The sequence below is a fragment of the Pundamilia nyererei genome, unplaced genomic scaffold (assembly GCF_000239375.1).
Source record: "Pundamilia nyererei isolate P.nyererei 1_Seehausen unplaced genomic scaffold, PunNye1.0 scaffold00014, whole genome shotgun sequence".
Classification (NCBI taxonomy): domain Eukaryota; kingdom Metazoa; phylum Chordata; class Actinopteri; order Cichliformes; family Cichlidae; genus Pundamilia; species Pundamilia nyererei.
The window spans coordinates 161,242-172,310 of NW_005187415.1; positions in this window are offsets into that span (position 1 = coordinate 161,242).

Consider the following 11,069-nt stretch of genomic DNA (forward strand, 5'->3'; position numbering starts at 1 on the left):
ATCTGCTCAGTTTATCAAGACACCACATATTTTCAAAAGCGCTGCGATGTTTTCGGAGACGTCTGTTACCCACTAGCTCGATAGCTAGCCGGGGGCAGGGCTCACTAGAGCTGTGAGAACACCGGACTCCCGGCAAATCGTTTTCAAACTCACCGCCGTCTTTCGCGACTCAGGTTAAACATAAGTCACTTAGATAACTTCAAAATGTTATTGTTTGGCTTTTTTTAGTATTTTATTTGTTCCTGAGTAAATCGGTTTGGCTGAGATTAAAGTTATAGTTTTTACACAGCTGAATAAACGTCAAGCAGACAGCTGATTATCAGAAGTGTGAGATGCTCGAGAATATACTCTGGTGTCCCGTTATTTTAGATAGCAAGGAGTTTATTAAACTTCACCGAAACAATCTGCAAATTTCAATAAAATTTAATAAACTATCATCTTGACTTTATTTTTAGTTAGCACATACCTTACACACTTCAAGCTGTAAGCTAATGATAGTTAAATAAGAGCAGATGCTGCTGGTGCAATAAGCTGTACGTTTTACGTCTAATGGATGCATGATCTGATTAGTCGACTAATCGCAAAAAGTAATCGGTGACTAGTCGACTATCAAAATAATTGTTTGTGGCAGCCCTAGCCGACAGCGGTAGACTGGTGCAAGATAAGCAAGCGAATAATGCAGAAAACAGAGATTTGAGATTGGGAAACTGTTCTTGAAGTACCCTTAGAGAGAGGGACAGAGATGTGCAAGAAGTGTGATTTTTATTGTGGTGGAATCAAAACAGCAAATGGGAATTAATAACAATATTTAGTAGTTTTGATCTTCTTTTGCTGCTAGTTTAGTGAATTTTGGTTGGAGAGCGACAAAACCCGCAGCATCAGAATCTGTGAGATGTCGGCGTTCAACCCCGACACGCTGTCGGGTGAGAAAACCGTCACCCCACAGATTCTGATGCGTCTGTTCCGCGCTTTGTGTTTATGTCTTTGTGTGGAATTCGCTTATCTGCTCTCATTGGCTGCTTTAGCTGTTTGGTGGTTGTTGAAATGAAAGCTTTAACCTGACATTCTGGCGTTTCTGGCAAAAAACATTTATATTTAAAAATCAGTTCAGGATTTAATGAATCCATATCGCGTTATTCAAGCTAAAATCGATTTTAATCAGAAAATCAATAATTGAAACCCACCCGTATTATAGTGGTCTGGTTCTAATAAATGGCTTAATGTAAAGTTAATATATATCCTATCAAATGCTTACAACTACCATTCCAAGTTGCAAATGTCAACAACAAGTCAACAGTATACAATTTTACTGTAGTCTTTTTCGTATTGCTTGAAGACGTTTCACCTCTCATCCGAGAAGCTTCTTCAGTTCTAAGGTCAAATGGCAGAGACTCCCAGATTTAAACCTAGTGGGAGTATCCCCCCCAAAGAGGGACAAAAGGACCCCCTGATGATCCTCTAATCACCTGAGCCAAGGTGTGAAACTGGGTGTGGGTCCCAATCAGCCAGAGTTTTGGGTGAGCTCATTGTGAAACCTGGCCCCACCTTATCATGTGACTTCCTGAGGTCAGATGGCCCAGGATGTGAGTGGGCATTCAGGCGTCTGGGGAGGGAACTCAAAACTGGATTATAAATGGCAGAGAGTTGGTGTCGTAAACCCCCGCCTCTGTTCAAAGATGGTCGCTCACAGTGGACATAGATGGCTTCTTTCACTCCTCTTTCAAACCATCTGTCCTCTCTGTCCAAAATGTGAACATTGGCATCCTCGAAAGAGTGTCCTTTATCCTTAAGATGCAGATGGACAGCTGAGTCTTGTCCTGTGGAGGTGGCTCTTCTATGTTGTGCCATGCGCTTGTGAAGTGGCTGTTTGGTCTCTCCAATGTAGAGGTCTGGGCATTCCTCGCTGCACTGTACAGCATACACCACATTGTCAAGTTTGTGTTTTGGAGTTTTGTCTTTCGGGTGAACCAGTTTATGTCTGAGTGTGTTGCTGGGTCTGAAATACACCGGGATGTCATGCTTGGAGAAAACTCCCCTGAGTTTTTCTGATACACCGGCTACATAGGGGATGACAATGTTGTTACGTCTGCCCTTCTTATCCTCCCTCGCTGGTGTCTGATCTTCTTTTCTGTGCCTCTTTGCTGACTTTATGAACGCCCAATTAGGATAGCCGCAAGTTTTGAGTGCTTCCTTTACATGTGTGTGTTCCTTCTTTTTTCCTTCAGGCTCCTTCAGGTCCAGACGCTTTTCTTTGCAAGCCCCTTTGACTACAATGACCTGGATGACTGAGAACCTTCACAGACATCTTTTTGGTATTCATAAAACTCAGTAGTTTTAAGAGAGGGTACACTGATTTTATTTTTTAAACCTTTTGAAAGTGTAGCTCCCAAGTTTAACAGGACATTCATCTAGCTTTCATTATGTCAAAATAGCTAATAGCTAAATAATGGCCCTTTTTTCTTTTTTTTCTTTTCTTTTTTTTTACCCATCTCAGTTTTATTTAAATGTCATTATTGACAGGTAATAAACACTGGCAACATGAATTCGTTGCACAATATAACGAGGTTGTATAAAGTCTGGAAAATTATTTCAAGAATTCCAGTCTTGTTTTATGTGTAAGGAGATCCTCCTGGTTAAACACTAAGTCATCTCATGGCTCTTTGATGACTAAATCGAGGTCCAGTAGGAGGCGTACTCGGAGCAAGCATCTCAGTCCTGGCCTCCACCTTCCTACCTCCCACCCACCCTCTGGAAGTCTCTCTCTCCACTTCCCTCGCTTCTTCCTCACAGTGTATCAAGTGCATCATCCTCTCACACCTCGCTTTGCCCTCGAGAACAGTGCCCTGCTCTCACAAACCACACACGGCACAGAGACACACAAACACTCAAACACATGCACAGCGTCACCTCGTAAGTGAGATAAGAAACTTGCAACACCAAAGGGTCCGGCTTCTGTCACCCTGCTACCTCGCCTGGACCACATGGCCTTGGGTGCAGAGAGGAATGAGAGAATGGAAGAGGAGGAGTGGGAACAAGAGTAGGAGGGGAGAAAAGGAACGCTCAGGAGCAAAAAGAAAGAAAAAATGGGAAATGTGATAAAGTTGCAGAAGATGAAGAGATGAAAGAGGAAGAGAGACAGATGGGGCCAGAGAGGGGGAGAGAAAAAGGCTGAGGGACACAGAGAGATTTAAAAAAAGGGGGGGGGAAGCAGTTAGCGAGCGGCAGCAGTGCCAGCAGAGAGGGACTGTTGTTTTCAGTGCATGTTGTTGGTTGGCCTGCCACCAGTTAGCATGAGGCAGATGCAACCGGGAGCGCTCGGTAATTATTGCGGTGAACCTCCCTCAGAGCACATGTGCTTTCCGCTTGCTAATCTTCACAAAGATTCAACGTAGCCAGTCTGGATTTCAACATTTCACCCCTGTTAAAACAGACAAAAAAAAAGAAGAAGAACGGCACCGCGTGAGTGTATCAAATTTCTGCTTGTGCCCGGGCTCTGTGTGTTTTCTCAGAGCAAAGAAACACATTTTAGATGACAACTTCTGTTTTTGTTTTTTTTCTCCTCCCATTTGTTTTTACCGTCAACATTGGACTTTTCAGTCCGACTGGTGCGTTAACCACTGCCTCTTATCGTGCGGAGTTCAGCAGCTCCTGTTCGCCTTTTCAACAGGTGTTTGTGGATCCCACTGTAGGAGAGCTGCCTCCTGCAAACTCCAGATAAGCTTCCATACTCATGACTCACCGATAGAATCTGCATATACCTGCAATCATATGCTCCAGCCAAGTGACAGAAGTTTTCCCTTGCCGACTGGGAGAGATAAGTTATCTCCATCAACTGTGCCTCCCTGCACTTTGAACATATTATTCAGATACACTTGGACTCACTTTACATAGACTGCAGTCTGCATTCATACTGGTCAGACTACTCTTAATGTGCTTAAGTACCCCAACAGTGGATTTAAGATTGAACTGAACTTTATATAATTCTTGTTATGGCCTTGTCAGATTAACTGGTACAAATGTAATGTACTAACGTTGCCTCTTACAACAGATTATCATATGAATGACATGCTCTGAAGTCCTTACAATTTGTGTGTTGAAGTGTATTGGAAACAGGCACATGACCACACATTAGTATGACAAAATCAGAAAAACTGAGGGGCATTTTTAGATGGTTGGAATGCAATTTCTCATCGTCAAGGCTGCTGCTGGACATGTTTTACAGCATGCTGTTTTATTTAGTTTTCTTCTTCTCTCCTCCATCACATGGCCTTGTAACTCTGCTACACACAATCCCCATTAATGAAAAAACATGCACACACCAAACAAATAACTAGCAGTGACACTTCAGAAAACAGTGCAAGCGGTGCAGCAGAGTGAACTGATGTGCCATCAGGAAGTATGAGATCTGCCCCCAACATTTCTTTTTCACCCCAGCGACTGGATACGGAACTCATTAAACTAAAAGGCTTTTTTTAGTTTGCTGTATTTTTAATAAAAGTCTTTGCAATGAACACCTGCTGATCCAAACCGGATCACTGTATTTCCACAAGTTTCACTTGTGCGCCCACTTCAGTCACTTTACCTGTGCAGAGAAAAAGAGCAGCCTCGCAATAACCACCTTATTAGTAGGGTCTCTGGCAAGGTGCCCATGGCTACACGAGCTTGCCAAGGTCAAACGATAGTACAAACAAAGTGAAACAGCAAACTTGAGATACCTGAGCATATTAATAAAACCTAAGAGGAAAAAGGATTTTAAAAAAGGGGTGAAATCAGGAGACGATTCCTGAGCATCACCTGTTTATTAACCCCCAAATACCCCTGCACTCTTGGTGACTTCTTCTCGGTTAACAGTCTAACTGACAGCATTTATCACAATCAAAATCAAAACATTAAAGTCAATGATGATTTCGGAGATAAATGTCATTTCAATCGGGCCCATTTCCATTATAAATAGCCTGAGAAATAGTTCCATTATAGTGTCAGTAGTAAGATGTATTATTAGATTCACACAGATTCTAATTTAATCGTAATCCTTTCTGCATTTCTTTTCCCTAAAGCATGAAGCAGATAGTAAAACACTCACATAGATGCAACACTTAAAAATTATTTGTAGAGAGAATCACTTATTCTCTAATAACATTTCGGTCACAACAAATTTCTTCACGCTGCTTGTATCATAGTTGAAATAAATTTGAAAAAAAGTCAAGTAATGTAAAACACGAACGTGATAAATTACAGTAAGAAGAACCTCACATTAGGTCTGAATTCTCATTTATGACCAAAACGATCATATGTGAAGAAACGGTGTGGAGAAAATGAATTAACAGGGAAAGATCTATACACATTTATACAAGTTTTACTCTTTAACACAGTGTAATTTCACTGAATACTTGTAACTAGAATTTGCATGCACTGAGTAACTTTCTTCTTAAAAATTACTGGTATATATATAAAATCTTACAAAGCTGCACATGGAAAAAAAAGTTGTTTTTTCTGGTGCTCACGTCAGAGTGAATAACTTAAAATAAAGAGGCTTTTGATTTTGGGAAGTAACACTGACTGTAGCTCCGTTTCTAGGCAAATCTGATGGGTCATGATAACAAGCAGAACTAGTGTGCGCTCGCTTTAGCAAACGCACGTAGAGTCCTACTAATAGAAAAGCTGTGAAGACGTACTGAAGCAGTTCCGCTATCTTCTCTTGTCACCCCCCCCCTCCTTCCTCACCCCTCCTGTTTCCCTCCCCGGTGCGCTCTCTGGAGCCTGACCTCCTGTAAGTACCATGTAATCTCTGCTGTTGGACTAATACTGTAGTCTTTCCTACGCAGGTCACCAGTGGCTTTTCCATCTTGAACACGTCTGCTGTGATCGCTGGTGTCCCTTCCAATCCCCCCTCCTCTTCCCATCCTGCGCACATGTGCGTGCACACACACACATATATTCGCACACATCCTTAGCTCAACACGGGTGGTTAAGGCACAGCAAGCCTTGTTGTACTTGAAAACAAATCACTGCAGTGTAGCTTAATAATGTAAGGAGACTTTTAAGCCACGCAGACAAGTTGATCTGCTCCGGTACAAATATGGGAACTTATTTCATTACACACATTCACCCCATTTCAAAGTGTTGTTTTTGTTGTGTTATCAGGGCAGTAATTTCTAAATAGGTCAGTCAGAGATGAGGTTTTGCAGTTACATCTGTCTGAATTGAAGCACAAAGCGACAGAGTAGGCATGCAAATTTTACTGTCTCAAATGCTTCTTTTATCACACCAGTCAGGCGTTTTTCTCACATTTTCTTTCTAAAAGACCGTTAAATAAGAACTTTGTATTTAGAAGTCGCATTCGTTTTGATGCTAAAGAAAAAATATCGCTAAATCTGTCATTTTCAACTCGGAAGACTGCCTTGAAATAATTTGATAGATGTGTGTATTCATTTCAGTGTGTTTAATGCTCTTCTTAACATCTACTCAAAATCACAAAGCCCTCGTGAAAGCAGTGGATTTGCAAGAACAAAACCAAGTGCTCACCTGGATTACTGCCACATATGACCCAACACTAGTAATTTAATGCAGATTTATACACTGTTCTCCATATTTTCCCAACCTTTTCATTCCACCTTGCTTTATCTGCTTTCTTTCTTCTTTTTCCTACCTAAATATCTGCCACTGCATTAGTTTTGGTCATGGCTGCACACTCATTTGCTTGTGCTTTAAAGGCTGAAAAGAATTCTGGGCGACAATGCTGCAGATCAGGGGGTCATTGCTGGCTGCGTTTCATCGCATAAAGAGCTTGTGTAAGAGATAAAGTATTGTCTGTTGTACCGCTTATGGCAGAGGTCAATCTCAATCAGCCTCCTTTGTCAGGGGTCTCAGCACTGACATCCAAAGCATCGATTTTCTTTTTCTTCTTGCCCATAGAACTCATAACATCTGAATTCCATTTATATTTCATAATGGACAACCTCCCCACAAGCTACCTGAACAATGCCAGTTTGGCCATTGTGAAACTGAGATGGCTTTCACCGTAGTACCCTACCAGTAATTGAGTTCCTTTGCCAGTCATGTGTGAGGTCAGTTTAACTGCAGATGTGTGCCGGATGGTGAAGGGGAAAACAGGACTATTGAAATCCAGAAAGCCGCCTCCATTGTGGAGGCTGTTTGGGAGAGGCTGTGACAACGGTGTGCAAGGCCTGTGGGGTTTATAATAGACTAGCAATACAGTCATTATCTGTCCAAGGACTCTAGAACGAAGCTTTTAGAGCAGATGCTTCCCTAACTCAAGGTTTGTACACACAGGAAGTCAGAAAGAAAAAAGACACAGAGCTGCCTGAAGCATAAAGGTCTATCTGGAAATATTCTGCTATGTGGGCATATCACATTCTTCTCTTCATGGCCGTTTTTCTTCATCCATCCATTTTTTTTCTCTAATCATGATTTCCTCTCGTCGCTCTGCTCACTTTGCACGGCCTGCTTCTTTTTCCTTTGCCGACTTGTTCGGTAATGATCCTCGCTCTCTGTGATGGCTGGAATCCTTTTGTGCCGTCTGACACGTTTTATGTTTGAAAGGGAACAGAGGGCGTTTTTACAATGGCCTTTTATGCCCTGTGAGAAATATATGAGTCTTTTGGCGCAGCTAATGAAGCTGCTTTCATGTCCCCCACCAGTAGAAGTGTATAGAGATGGATTGTCTAGGGCCCACATAAGCCCCAGTGTAGCCTGCAGCACATTGTAAGGGCCCCCAGTTGCTCAGTATTGATCTAACGGTGGAGTGGGGAATGAAAGAAGAAAAGGAAATAAGAGAAAAGAAAAGAACAATCTCCAGTTTAACTGTTCACTAGTTTTCTGCTCGTACGCTGTTGCTGGGACAGGAGAGCAAGTGAGGTGAGTCTGTGTTGACAGGCTAAGCTCCGCCTCCGCCACTCTTGCCGCTTCACCAACACGACCATCATCATTATCAAGGTGACCATTACTCCCCCTTGTTTCAAAGACAGTCATTATGGCTTGTAAGAACAGAGCCAGGGCCAGGAAGAAAGATAAGCACAGACAGAAAATAAGGAGGGGCGGACAGATGAGAAAAGAGAGGAGAGGAAGACGAGGAGGAGGAAGGGGTGTGATGAAGAATTATGATGAGGAAAAAAGTGTGATTGGAGAAGTGAGAGAGGTGGGGAGAGAGTACGTGTGGGAATAAATGAAATAATTATGAAAGCACTTCACCAAGGGCATATTGTACTGTGCAGAAAGTAGCTTCAAGTACACACACACACACACACACACACACATGCTGTAAAGATTCACTCATGTCAGCCATTGTCAGCTCTTGTCAGCTCTTTGGTTAGGCCAGTGTTAGCTTGTAAGGGTCTCGCTGCACTGCCGGGGGTCATGGGATATGAAGTCTCATCGTGGATTTAATTGTCTCTTCATAATCAGATTAATTAGCAGACGTATGCTTGTCAGTGGCAGTCTCATACCCGTGTAGTCAAAGACACACACACATCAACCACAACACCCTCCCCTCCAACCCCCACCATATCTTCCTTGTTGTTTCTCAGTACCCTCAGCTGCCCTGTGCTCAACAAGTGTAAAAGAAATGTGCGTCAAGATGTGATTGAGTGTTTGTGTTGGTATTGAAATAACCTTGTCTACACACCCGGTCTCTGCATATCTCTTGGAGTATGTGTCTTTTTTTTAATCAGTTGTGTATGCTGCGTTGGAAAGCTGGGGACAGACATCTTCATCAACAGCAGGAAACAGGATTATTCTGAGCGTTTAACATCTGAGGCCGCAGAACAAGGCGTGTGTGTAATATGAGGGCTGTGAGTTCAATGGTAAAACAAGAAAAGGTTTTTTTTTCCCCCCCCCCCTTTCTTTCTTCAAGAGTACAAGAGGGAGCGGGGTAAATAATTCATTTCCTTTGGCTCAGGGCACGTCCTATTGTCACCGACTAACAAGCACAAGGACAGGCGGCCGGCGGGCCTCTTATTGCTTGTGAACGGCAGAGAGAGGAAAAGAGGCAGAGAGAGACGGAGCGAGAGGAAGAGGGGAGGCATGGTAATGCGCTCTTTGATCCTCCCTCGTTAGCCCTTGGTGAGCTTCCTATGCTCACCGCCGCCCAGAGAGATGGTCAGATCATGCCCCTGGCTCTCCATGGTGTATGTGTGTGTCTTTGTGAGTGTGCCCTAGAAAAAGGACAGTAAAGACACTTCCGCTCTCTAATATAGCCCAGGTGGAGGCGCTTGCTCTCAGACAGCCAAGAATTAAAGCACGCATACAAGACTGAGAGAGGTCTTAGATTTCGCAAGAATAAAAGTGCAAAGTCACATATGGCTAAAGTATGTGAACGTGCACACTCATTGTTAGTGCTGGGTGATTGCTACTTTTGGCTGCTCTCTTATCAAGAAGGGTCATGGGGACAGAATCATATATATTTTGGTATTTTCCACAAAGTTGGCTACAACGTGTCTGATCCTTAAAGAGTGAGCCTTCTCCATCCGTGTTCCTGCAGTGCTACCGTCGTTCATTGGAAAAGCCTCTTAGAAATGGTGAACTAATTACCATAGTAGTGGTATCGTTTCGTATCCTCTAGTATAGTATGAGTACTCCTCAACTCTTTCCATCTTTTTGCTTTTTTGCTGTTCTCTGCTTTCCTGCATACTTTAATACAACTAGACTCCTAATAAAGCTCTTCTTATTTACATATTTTTCTATTATCATTTCTATTAAAACTACATTATTATCCTGTGCTGGTAAGTGCTGTTAATATCCTTATTTCATAACCAAGCTGTGATCTGACAAAATCACTACACGCATAAGATTTTTTCATCTATATTTAGATGTAAAATGAAAACTCTGAAAGTTAGTTCACATGAGCAGCTCGTTCATGTCTATGTAAGCTACCATGCGATTGAGAGAATATGCTGCAGCCACTCATTGACACAAGGGCTGCGCCTGTGTGTGGTGGTAAAGCAAGACTTGGCATTTGCTGCGCAGTGTTATTGGGACTGTAGGGAAAGTAGCTCAATTTCGTATGAAAACATGGTCAAATTATTGTTTTAGTTTGGGTCAACTAGTGAGAGAAAATGAATATGCTAATTAAACACAATATTATCTATTATCAATATTAATCCTATGTTAATCCACCTTTGTGCTTTGTCTTGATCTGAAATGCCTTTTGAATGTGATTTTGTCCTGTTGTATTACTGTAGTTATGAAAAAGAGGCAGTTAAGTTAAAAACCCACTCAAGGAGACAAAGATTTGTTTCATCCATGGCTGTAACTTCATCATCAAGTAATCGAAAAACTATAATGAACTGTATTTTCAGATGCACACATCATTTTCTTCTGAATGATTTGAGAGCGCTTTATTTTTAGGTCATAGTGTGGACATGTAGGAATCAGTTGTCCTTTCTGTCTAGTTATATTGTACTCTGTGTGTGAAAATCCTATTCATCTTTCACTGTAGATATTTTACACTTCTATAACTGTCATTATAAGCATTGTGCTTTGTCTTTCCCCCTTGTTCTTTCTGTGCCATTGTTTGGGGGAGTAGGGAAGCAGGAGGAGGTCCAGGCCTGCGAGGGGACAAGGTCCAGGCTAATGGCAGGAAGTCTTTAAAGTTTGTAGCCACAGCATTTCATCTAAGCGCTGAGGGGGCCCCCTGGCCACAGACCCCTGCTTTGATCCTCTCTCTTTTTCCCAGTCTGCCTCTCTGTTGCTGTCTCTCACCATATCACCAGGGCAGGGCTCTAGGTTAATTAACAGATCCAGTTAAGGGATGTACAGTACAGGCACAGATCCATGCACGTCCAAACACAAGTAAACACAAGCAAGAACGTTTTTGGTAGAGTGAACATTAATGTGGACCCAGACACACGGTAACGCAGCTAACAAGCGAGCAGAGACGAAAAAAAGACCGTGTGTACACACAGTCTCTCACAGACACAAACACACATCGTTCCCCCTCTGTGACTCACTCTAACCAATTTCACTTATCTTTATCTTATTCTGGCACAAATCATCTCCTTGGCAATTTAGTCAATGTGATACCAATCTGCTCAATTAGATGTGTGCTGCAG